This window comes from Thermobia domestica, chromosome 18 (assembly GCF_964235325.1).
Source record: "Thermobia domestica chromosome 18, izTheDome1.hap1.1, whole genome shotgun sequence".
In the NCBI taxonomy this organism is placed as follows: domain Eukaryota; kingdom Metazoa; phylum Arthropoda; class Insecta; order Zygentoma; family Lepismatidae; genus Thermobia; species Thermobia domestica.
Window position 1 is genome coordinate 169,842,860 of NC_137471.1, and position 10,396 is coordinate 169,853,255.

A 10,396-nucleotide genomic window follows, 5' to 3' on the forward strand; every position below is an offset into this window, starting at 1 on the left:
GCATGCAAATACCACGTGAGCAAAACAGCACATGGACAAACACCATTTTACACTAAGCTCGCTCGTGCTCATTCTTTTCAACTGGGCTCGTACTCACTCGGGCTCGCGATCACTTACCTCAATTCGGCTCGCGCTTCCGACCATTTCCCTCGACTGTTCTCACAATACTTGGGCTTGCGCTCACTTCTCTCGACTGGGCTCACTATTCTTAACTGGGCTCGCGCTCAGTCGGGCTTATGCTCACTTCTCTCAACTGAGTTCGCACTCACTCGGGCTCGCGCTCATTTCCATCAACATGATTCGAGCTAGCGATCAGTTCCCTCAACTGGGCTCGTCATCACTTCCCCAAACTGGGCTCGCGCTTACTAATATCATTGAGGCTCGGTCTCACTCTAGTTCATGTTCAATTATTCAACCCGGGCCCGATTGAGCGTGAGTGCCGAGATCAAGAGCGTCGAGCTCGTTAGTTTGGACCAGAGCCCTGCAACCCCAGGCCTGAAGACAACCCAGCCCGGCCCAGATGGATCTATATTCTGCGCCCGCCCCGGCCCGAATATCGAACCGGGCACAAACGGGCCAGACCCTAAACTGGCCGGGCACAAATTGCCGGACAGAGATCTAAACGGGCCGGGCGTAACTTGCCTTAGAACAACTAAGTCTGATAAGTCAATCCTTCAATATGCAATGAAAAATGAGAAACGTGTCGTCATAATATAGCAATGTCTATTTGTTCTTCTCGAATAGGAAAATCGTGTGAAAGGTTATCCAAGGTTTGTTTCCTATATCCCTATTCTGTATGTCTGTTATCTATGCTTGCTCCGTTCAGCCATGTTTATTATAAAATAATACAATTGAAGGACGTAAAAGTTTTGTACTACACTCATTAGTGCATTACTAGTAACAGAGAAGATATGCAAAACTGCTAAGAAACATATGTAATACTAATACTACAACTACTACTGCTAATACTGCTACTTATATTACGATTGCGAATGCTAGTGCTAATTCCACTATTGCTGCCACTGCTACTGCTAATACTACTACCACTACTGCTACTACCCATTACAATACTAATACGACAGCAAATACCACTACTGCTATTACTAGTAATACGAAAACAAAACAATGAAAATGAAATCTTTGAGTTTTACGTCCCACAGTTATGCATGCTAGGCTAAAGGAGACGGTGATGATGAGAAACAAATAAAATGGTGGAATGAATAAAGTGGGAGGAAACTGGAGAACGCCGAGAAAACCATCCACACGGTTTTTGTCCACCACAATGTTCACTTTGCGAGAGCTGGGATCGAAACAGGGACCCCATGCACCAGAGGTGAACGCTCAACCACTGAGCAACCGTTCCAGGAACACCTAATCGACCCGGCGTCTTGGTGATTTATTTGATCATTATAATATCTTATGTTTGTAGTATCATACTATAAAGAATAAAGGAACATGCAACAACATTTGTAATTTGCCTTGATAATTGAACATTAGTACAAATTGCATTGATCTTACGAGCACGCCAGTTCACGATCTTGACCTCCGTGGTTTAATGGTAGAGCACCAAATTCTATTTAGTAGGTCAATTACTTGACTTTATCATATTTTCTTTAGGTAGCTACGGCTCAGGCCGTATGGATGATAATGGGATGAATTGGTGGAATGAATACAGTGGGAGGAATCGGGACTCACACGCACACGGTGTTTGCCCACCACAATACTCATATAGCACGAGCTGGGATTGATCCAATGATCTCTAGCACCAGATGTGAGTGTTTTACCTACTGAGCCACCGTTGTCCCTCGTAGATCAAGCATCGGTTCACATTCTACATAGCCCTGCTATAATAACTATCATTTCTCCGATTCTTTCTGTACTTAGAAGGTAAATTCGGTACCACCAGTCATGTCAACCCTGACGCGAAGTCATAACAGTTGTAGTAGTATTAGGAGTGGTTTGTAATAGTATTAGTAGAAGTAGTAGTAGAAGAAATAGTAATAGTAATAATATTACAGTACTTTGCAGCTTTGAATAAAGGGTCAGTTTCCCAAACACATTACGATTAACATAGGCTGATAACATTAGTTTTCGATCCGTCTCTCAGTGTTTGGGCCGGGCCGGCCCGAAAATACGTGTGCCCGGTTCGGCTCTCTAGCATTTCTGTCCGGCCCGGTCGTTTGATATTACTTGAAAGAATTTGCTATTTCCTAAAACGGGGCAAGGCCGGTTAATCCACCGGGTCAAACGGGCGCGCTCGGCCCGTGTAGGGCTCTGCTTGTCTGTGCAGATGTAGTGTGCGGTGCTTCCAACTATCTACCAAGGTCTCATTGTTTCCGTCCCAAACTGAATTGCTACTGTCCTGCGAACTAAAAGTAGACACATGAAATATTAAGTAGGTGGTCATATTGTTCTGGCTAGTCAGTATCTATTGGTAGATGGTTGATTTTTTATAATCTTGAGCATTGAAAGGCAAGAAAGTCACAATGTTGATATTGACAAAGTAAACAACGAATACCTCTTCCAAATGGTTTATCGGTTTGGAAAATTGTGAGCAGATTCCAGAAATTTTGATGGGTTTTGATATATTACTTGTGAACATTTTATTCTAATTTATTTAGGAAAAATCTGTTTCTGTTGATATTTCTTAGTTCAATGTATAATTGCTTAATAATAATAAATTATTATACAAGATTTTTTTTCCATAATATGAACAAGCAGTGACTGACTAGATGGAACATCATAAGTCAAAACTGTATTTTCTCTAAATTTTAGGTGCCTTCATGAACTTTACATATTTTAGCTGGGAGGTCCATGTGCCCTTAGTTAGGCTACTGTAAATATGTAGAAAAAATCATTAACATACGTAAAAATATGTGAATATATTTTCAAGCATATTTTTCTGCGATATTTTTCTGCGTGAAAAATATATATACATGTTTCATTTATTTTTGTTCTAGTTGCTTATTCTAGGTTGCTCTGAAAAAGTTATGCATATCTGCAAAATTATCACCACTAACTTGCCACGGACAGTTCAAATTTTCACAAGGAACTAATGAAAATGTATTGCAAGAAAATAGAAATCACATAATAATAATAATAGTAATAATAATAATAATAATAATAATAATAATAATAATAATAATAATAATAATAATAGTAAAACCCTCAGTTACTGCCCTGTATCTCCTACTCTCTATATCTATGTTATCTACAGATAATCAGAAGACAATAGTTCAAGCTCGTTTAGATATTATTTATTACAGAAGTATATTTCTTGTTTAAACTGTTTACTAGTCTGAAGTAATTACTGTATATCAAAACACAGATATGAACATACATAAATTTATGTTTAATGTTTTAGAAGACTACTATATTCACTCACCTTCTTTGAGTTTACGCAGAATTACAATGAAATACTTCTCAGTCTAGAATTTCGAGTGTCGTCCACAAAAAGCAACATATGATTTCTTTTACAACTGCTTTCACATTTATTTGTTGTAAATGTCTTTGCTTTGAGGAAAAAAATCCACATATTCATAATAATAATAAGATTACAAACTCAAAATGTTGAACACTGATAATATAAATATCTTATTTCTTTCCTTCTAACTAAGATCAAAAACGAAATAATTATCAGTACTATATCACTTCACCAGATAAAACAATGATAAAATAAAATGTTGCTAGTTAAAAGAGATTGTAAATGCTTTGTACAGTTCAAATTCTTAAAACGAGCAGCGAGAATTCTTTTGAGCTACTCCCGAAACATTTACGTACTAAAACTAAAATAACCATATACATGCAAAGATTATCGTTCCTGTACATAAGTATTCAAAAATTATGAAAGAAAGAGAAAGGAATACACTAACATGACTAAACATAACCAATGAATATAATCAAAAAAGGTAGTTACTAAACTATTAAAATAGTTGGCTAGGAAAAATTCCTTTTATAACAATACGACACTCTTTACTTCGTAGGTTTTTGTTTAATTAGAAAGGACTTCGATATTCCAATCAAAAGATAGCTTCATAATTAACTAATATATTGAATGGGAGATACCAAAAGTAGCAACTGTTTCACTATCTCAAAGTTGATAGTTAAGCATGCACTAGCAAACCTGTACGATACGAAGGTAATCTGCATTTAGTCCTCTTTATACATAACATGCTCCACTATACTTCATCTGTGCCGGAATTCACCATTGGCAAGTAGTAGATAATACCACTACGAATCTCTGTTCAAGGGATGAAAATTTGTATTATTCCATGTGTCAAGTTATTCTGGATAATAGCCACTATTACTTTACGTCATTCAACCTATTCAGCTCCAGAAGTTGACTCACAAACTCAAACTGTTCACCAACAATCTCCTTTGTTCATCGAACGTACACTGCAACTTGTATAAACTGGTACTGGAATGATCTCATTTGAGAATCAAAATACTTCACTTTATGCAGTACTAGCAATACTTTGTACTACAGTAATTCGTACAAATTATAAATGTTACTTTTCACAATGAGTAATAATATTCTTCCTTTATCCAAGTTATATAAAAAAGCACACGTGACCAAGTTGCGAACTATGTCAATGGAATATTTTTATAGTACGTCGCAAGAATTTCAACTTCGCAATTCTTTCACCATAACTACAGCTCAAAAACAAACTGTATATAGCAATTCTATAATTATCACTCACAAGAAACTTTGATAATCAAAATTAAAAATTGTAATTGATTAACAACTTCCTTTGTGTTCATTTTCTTCCCATCAGTGCACAGAATAATGTGCGCCAATTACCCATTACCAAGTAGAAGAAGAAGACAACGAAAGCTAAATAACTAGCAGCAACAAATAATGCTGAAATGTCCTTAATTAAGGATTAATATAAGTATATAAACTTACTGTTATTTTTGCATCATATTTACCTGCAACTAAAAGTTAAACATAAAATGAATGTCACAAGTAAATAAATATACATACATGCAGTAACCAAAATAGGGTTACTACAGAGTACCGTGTGGTCCAGAAGAAAGCTGACGAGTCAGCGGAAGTTTTTTTTTATCTTGAATTTTCTAATACCTCTGCCTTCTTTTCCCTAGAGCAATTGAATAGCTTTAAATTAGAGAAGTTTTGAGTACCTATTGGCTTACCATCTAATGTACTTAATTGGGCACTGTTTCTAAATATTCTTTCGACAAGATACGGACCAATGTAACAGTCTAAGTATTTACCAATTCGTTTATGCAAAGCAGAACTTTGATAATGAGTTTTTACCATTACCAGATCGTGTTCATGCAGTTCGGATTCCGCTAGAGATTTCTTGATTTTATTCTTGCGTTGATTTTTAGTAACATTCACCTCTACCATCAGATGTTTCTCTTGTGGCGACATCTTAAGTTCTTCAGGCCATGGATACCTAGACTTAAAATTATCAATGGCAGAGAAGTTCTGGAACAACTCAGCCGGAGCGAATCCTGTAGGGATAGATCGCGAATTATTTAACAAAGTTTGAACTTCGTGCAACTTAGTACTCCATTTCGTGTGATCTTTACTACAGAAACATCTAATAAGCTGATTTATTGATCTAAGCTGCCGTTCAACTGGATTAGCCTTTGGATTGTAACTACTAGTAGCAATGGGCTTGATATCCTTGTTGGAGCAAAACTTCTTCCACAAACTAGAAGTAAATTGACTTCGTTGATCAGTGATGACATATAAAGGATATGGGTAATGATAAAAGTATCTTTTCTCCAATACACCTAAAATTTCGTTAGTATTAGCAGTACGTAAAGGGTAAAGGCATACATAGCGACTATATACATCCGAAACTGAAAGTACATATTATATTTGTCACTTCTTCAGTCCTTTTTCATGCCTTTCCAATAAAATATTTGCCTAGCAAGGGAATAACATTTTATTAGTCCAAAATGACCTCGATTGTGAATTTTAGATACTATTTCATTCACTAAAGTCTGTGGTACTAAAAAACGCCACTGGACTTGTTTACTGGCTGATGATTTACTGAAAATCAAACCATTAAATACCTGCAAATTCTCGTTTGAATTTACTTTACGAGCTAATGACAAACAATATGGATCTTTAGTCTGTTCTATGTTCCAAATTCGATGGTCCAAAAATAACTCACTTTCCTGAAATACGAAATTCACATTGAATTCTTTTGTTTGTCCATTTTCTTCTGGAGGATACCTTGAGAAAGTGTCTGCTGCAAAATTGAGCTTTCCGTCAATGTGGACGAATTTTAAATCAAAATGTTGTAATCTAAGAAGTAACTTAATAGTACGTACATCTAAATTTTTAACAGTAAATGCATGTGTAACGGCTTTGTTGTCTGTATGTACTATGGTAGGTCTACCTGTAATAAAACAAGCAAAATATTCGCATAAATAAACAACAGAAAGAAGTTCCAATTGATACATTGACAATGACAATTCGTGTGGTTTAATCCGGCGACTGGCATATGCTATTACTTTTACATCATCTTCGTCATCAGGGATTTGAGCAACATATCCGGCTAAACTCTCGGAATTTGCATCTGTAAATAGATGGAACGGTAATTCAAAATTAGGTTGACAAAGTGCAGGAGGGGAACTTAACAACCTTCTGAGAATATAGATAGATTCTAAAGCTTTCTCGGTCATCACAAATTTCGCTTCCTTCTTTGTGAGATCAAATAATGGATTATCAATTGAAGTAAAGTTATTTATGAACTTTTTTCTCCACACAGCTATACCTAAGAATTTTCTTAAGTGCTTCTTAGTACGTGGTACTGGGAAGTTACGAATTGCTTCATTCAGTTTTGGGTCAACCTTAACATGTTTTCCACTAACAACATGGCCTAAAAATGTAATCTCTTTCATTAGAATTTACACTTCTTTAGATTCAAGGAAAGATTTGCATTCAAGAGAGTTCTGAAGACTTGCTCTAAATGTTCAAAATGATTATCTAAATTCTCTGAAAAGGTCAATATATTATCAATATATATAATTACAAATTTTCTAGTGTTCAAACTAAAGAGCTGATACATTATGTCTTGACAAATAGCACAACTAGACTTCAGTCCCATTGGTAAAACACGAAAGGAGAGCTGTCTACCTTCAAACACAAAAGAAGTACACTTATAAGAGTCAGGATGTAATGGCACTGAATAATAAGCATCCTTGGTATCACATGAAGAAAAGTAAGAAGCTCCCGCAACTCGGTTCAACAGGTCATTAATAGGTTCTACCTGAATATGAGGCGCTTCTACTTTCTCATTAAGAGCTCTTAAGTCTAATACAGGGCGTACACCACCATTTGGTTTCTTTACGCAGTGCATAGAGTTTCGGTATGGACTTGGCATCTCTACTATTATGCCCCAATCCAACCACTTCTGGATATGAGCTTCTAATTCTTTTCTCATGCTACACGGCACTGGGTAAATTTTTCCTATTACAGGTTTGTCGTCACTCAACTGGATCTTGTACGGAGAAACATTGAGAAGACGAGGTTTCTCTGAAAACAAAGTTTGATATGTTAATAACAGCTTCAATAGACGTTCTCTGACATCAGGATCCAAGTCTGTCCTAGCATTTACAAAGTCATGAATTTCTGTCTCAGAAATTAAATATTTTTCATCAATATCAGCTGAAGAGCTATTAATTTGCAAACCTGCAAGGCAAACATTAACCTGAGATAAATTTATTTTTACTTGACAACCATGCTTATCTTCAACTTCTAAAATATTCTCTCTTAAATTTAAAATAGCCTTGTGTTTCTGAAAGAAAGGCATACCTAAAATCATGTCAGTTTTTAAATTTTTTATTACATACAAAAGCACTTCAAACAATGTTCCATTAATGTTTAAATTTAATATCTGCATTCCCTTTACACAATAGTTAGTAGGACCAGCAAAACCTGAAGGTGAAATATGAGTAGCAGGCAAAAGCTTTGCCGAAGGAAATTTATCTTTAATTTTTAACCACACTTCGTAGTTTAACAAGTTTATCTCACTTCCTAAATCTATAGTACATTTCAGTTCCATGCCTTTAATGCAACCTCCTATAGTCGGGGACCTATAGGTAACAGAGTTTAAATCGTAGGTATTAGGTAAATCTTCTTCTACCACGAACCTTACTTGTATGACTACTGGCCTATCAAATTGCTTGCTATTAGACGGAAATTCCAAATTCTCATTAGTAGGATTAACTGAAATAATTTCTTTGACACCTAAAAGATTATAAACTATACTTGAACTATTCACCAAAACAGACCGACTTACACCTGTTACTTCACTGCAGCCAATCAGCGGCCTGGATGATGACTGCGTGAGACTTTTCCGTCATTACTACCCCTTACTGGCGCAGATGGGTAACTTCGACAGTGGTTTGTAATATTACCTGAATCGTCTTCAGCATGCTCTTCAGCCATACAAACTTAAACCTCTGATCGCGATTGTGCATTGCTCCCTGTAAACCTACCATGATTTGCATCATAACTCGTGCTCTTGGGTTCAGTTGGCTCAGTGTTATTAATCTGATCACTTATTTCTTGATTATTTTTCTCTGCATTGGTATTATAATACGGACGACGATTTTTCTTAAAATACCAATTTTTCGTTTGGTTATGGTATTCACAATTACAGTTACATTTTCCTTGCCTAGCAGTACTACTCTGACTGAAAATTTTCTTGTCAGCAACAGTATTAGCATGTTCATCTGAATAATTAATCACTTGTTTATCAATAGTACCATTATTAGTTTCATTATTGTTATCACTACTATCCTGCTTTCTACTAGACTCAAATTGTACATCTCTTACATTAAATTTCCTTTTATTATCCCTTTCGTAATTTACTTTATGTGTTTTACCAAAACCGTAACTCAACTCTATTTCCAACTTACTCTTTTCTTCAAGAACATTCGAATCTAATTCCATTTCAGTAATGCACTCTACTAATTTTCTTACTGTACGACAATGCAGTAATCTTAGATATTTAGCATACGAGAAAGGAATATCGTCTAAACAAAGATTTACTTCTTCCTCGTCCGGGTTTTCTATTAAGTTGGAATATTGGTAATATAACGACCACACAAAGTCTGCTATGGATGAATGTTCCGTACTATTGTATCTCAAAGACTGTAACTGCTTCAACTGAGCTCTAATGATTGGAGGATTGGTATACTGCTTGAGAAACAGGATGCGAAAATCTTGGTAGTTTTGTATCTGCAATTTCACGCTATTAAACCAAGCTAAAGCAGACTTACGAAGTCTCTTTTCAACAATTATTTGCTTATCTGTTTCATTTATCCTTGCTATTTCAAAATCTTGTTCTATTTCTTTCAAGAACTTTTTGGCACTATAGTTTAGAATTTGACCTGTAAATTCAGGAAAATTAGGTAAATCAGAAAGCTTCAATGCTTTACCAACATTTGTGTGGCTGAAATTGTGATTTTGCCCCAAAGGACTTTCTGTTTCTACCATTTCAAGTGGTTTGATCGAACTTTGGAATCGCGGCTGTCCATTAATTAAATTATTCAAAGAAATAGATGATGACTGCTTACATACAGGCAAAAACTCACTGTGAGCGGGATCATCAAAACTAACAATAGGCTTGCTTGTGCTAGTGAACGTAAGACCTGTATTACTGGATTTATTGACCGAAAAGTTCGAATTATAAGACAAATTACTGGGAAATGGGAAAGATATTGATTGATTGGAAACCGATGTTCCAGCTATAGTATTAACCACGCTACTAGTAACTACGGAACAACAGCTAACTGTTACCGCTACGGTTCCTAGGTAAGTATTAGCCGAAGAATTGACCAAAATTTCTCTTTTATTAGTTTCCTTAACTACCGAACTCTGTTCCCGAATGCTTTCTACGACTGAACTTAATTCGGAACGAATTGACTCAACTTCACTTTCAAGAGAATTCTCTCTACTCTTACACAAGTGAATTTCATTCTCTATCTCCACAAATCGATCATTCAACCCTGATATTCTTTGTTCTACATCAGTCTCTACATTATTTATCTTTTCTCTTAAACTAACATTCATCTCATCAGTTTTATTCTCAAGTGGATCTACTTTTGATATTATTTTACTTAATGCCTGTTTAGTTGGCCCAACAACCTGTTTAACCTGATCCTTAAGTTCAGCACTTTCTTTAGTAACCTCATTAAATCATTGATTCATATTTTGATTCAAACTATCTAAATTTCCTTGCATAGTATTCTCAAAACTAGCTAATTTCTCTAGGATCAACACTATATTAGTAGTTTCGCTTCCAGTATCTTTAATAACTGAAGACACTGACGCCTGACGACATTCCTTACAAAAACAACAGAAGGTTCGGTTAGCGTAGCATAAGCACTTGCTGCTAACCCTTCACAT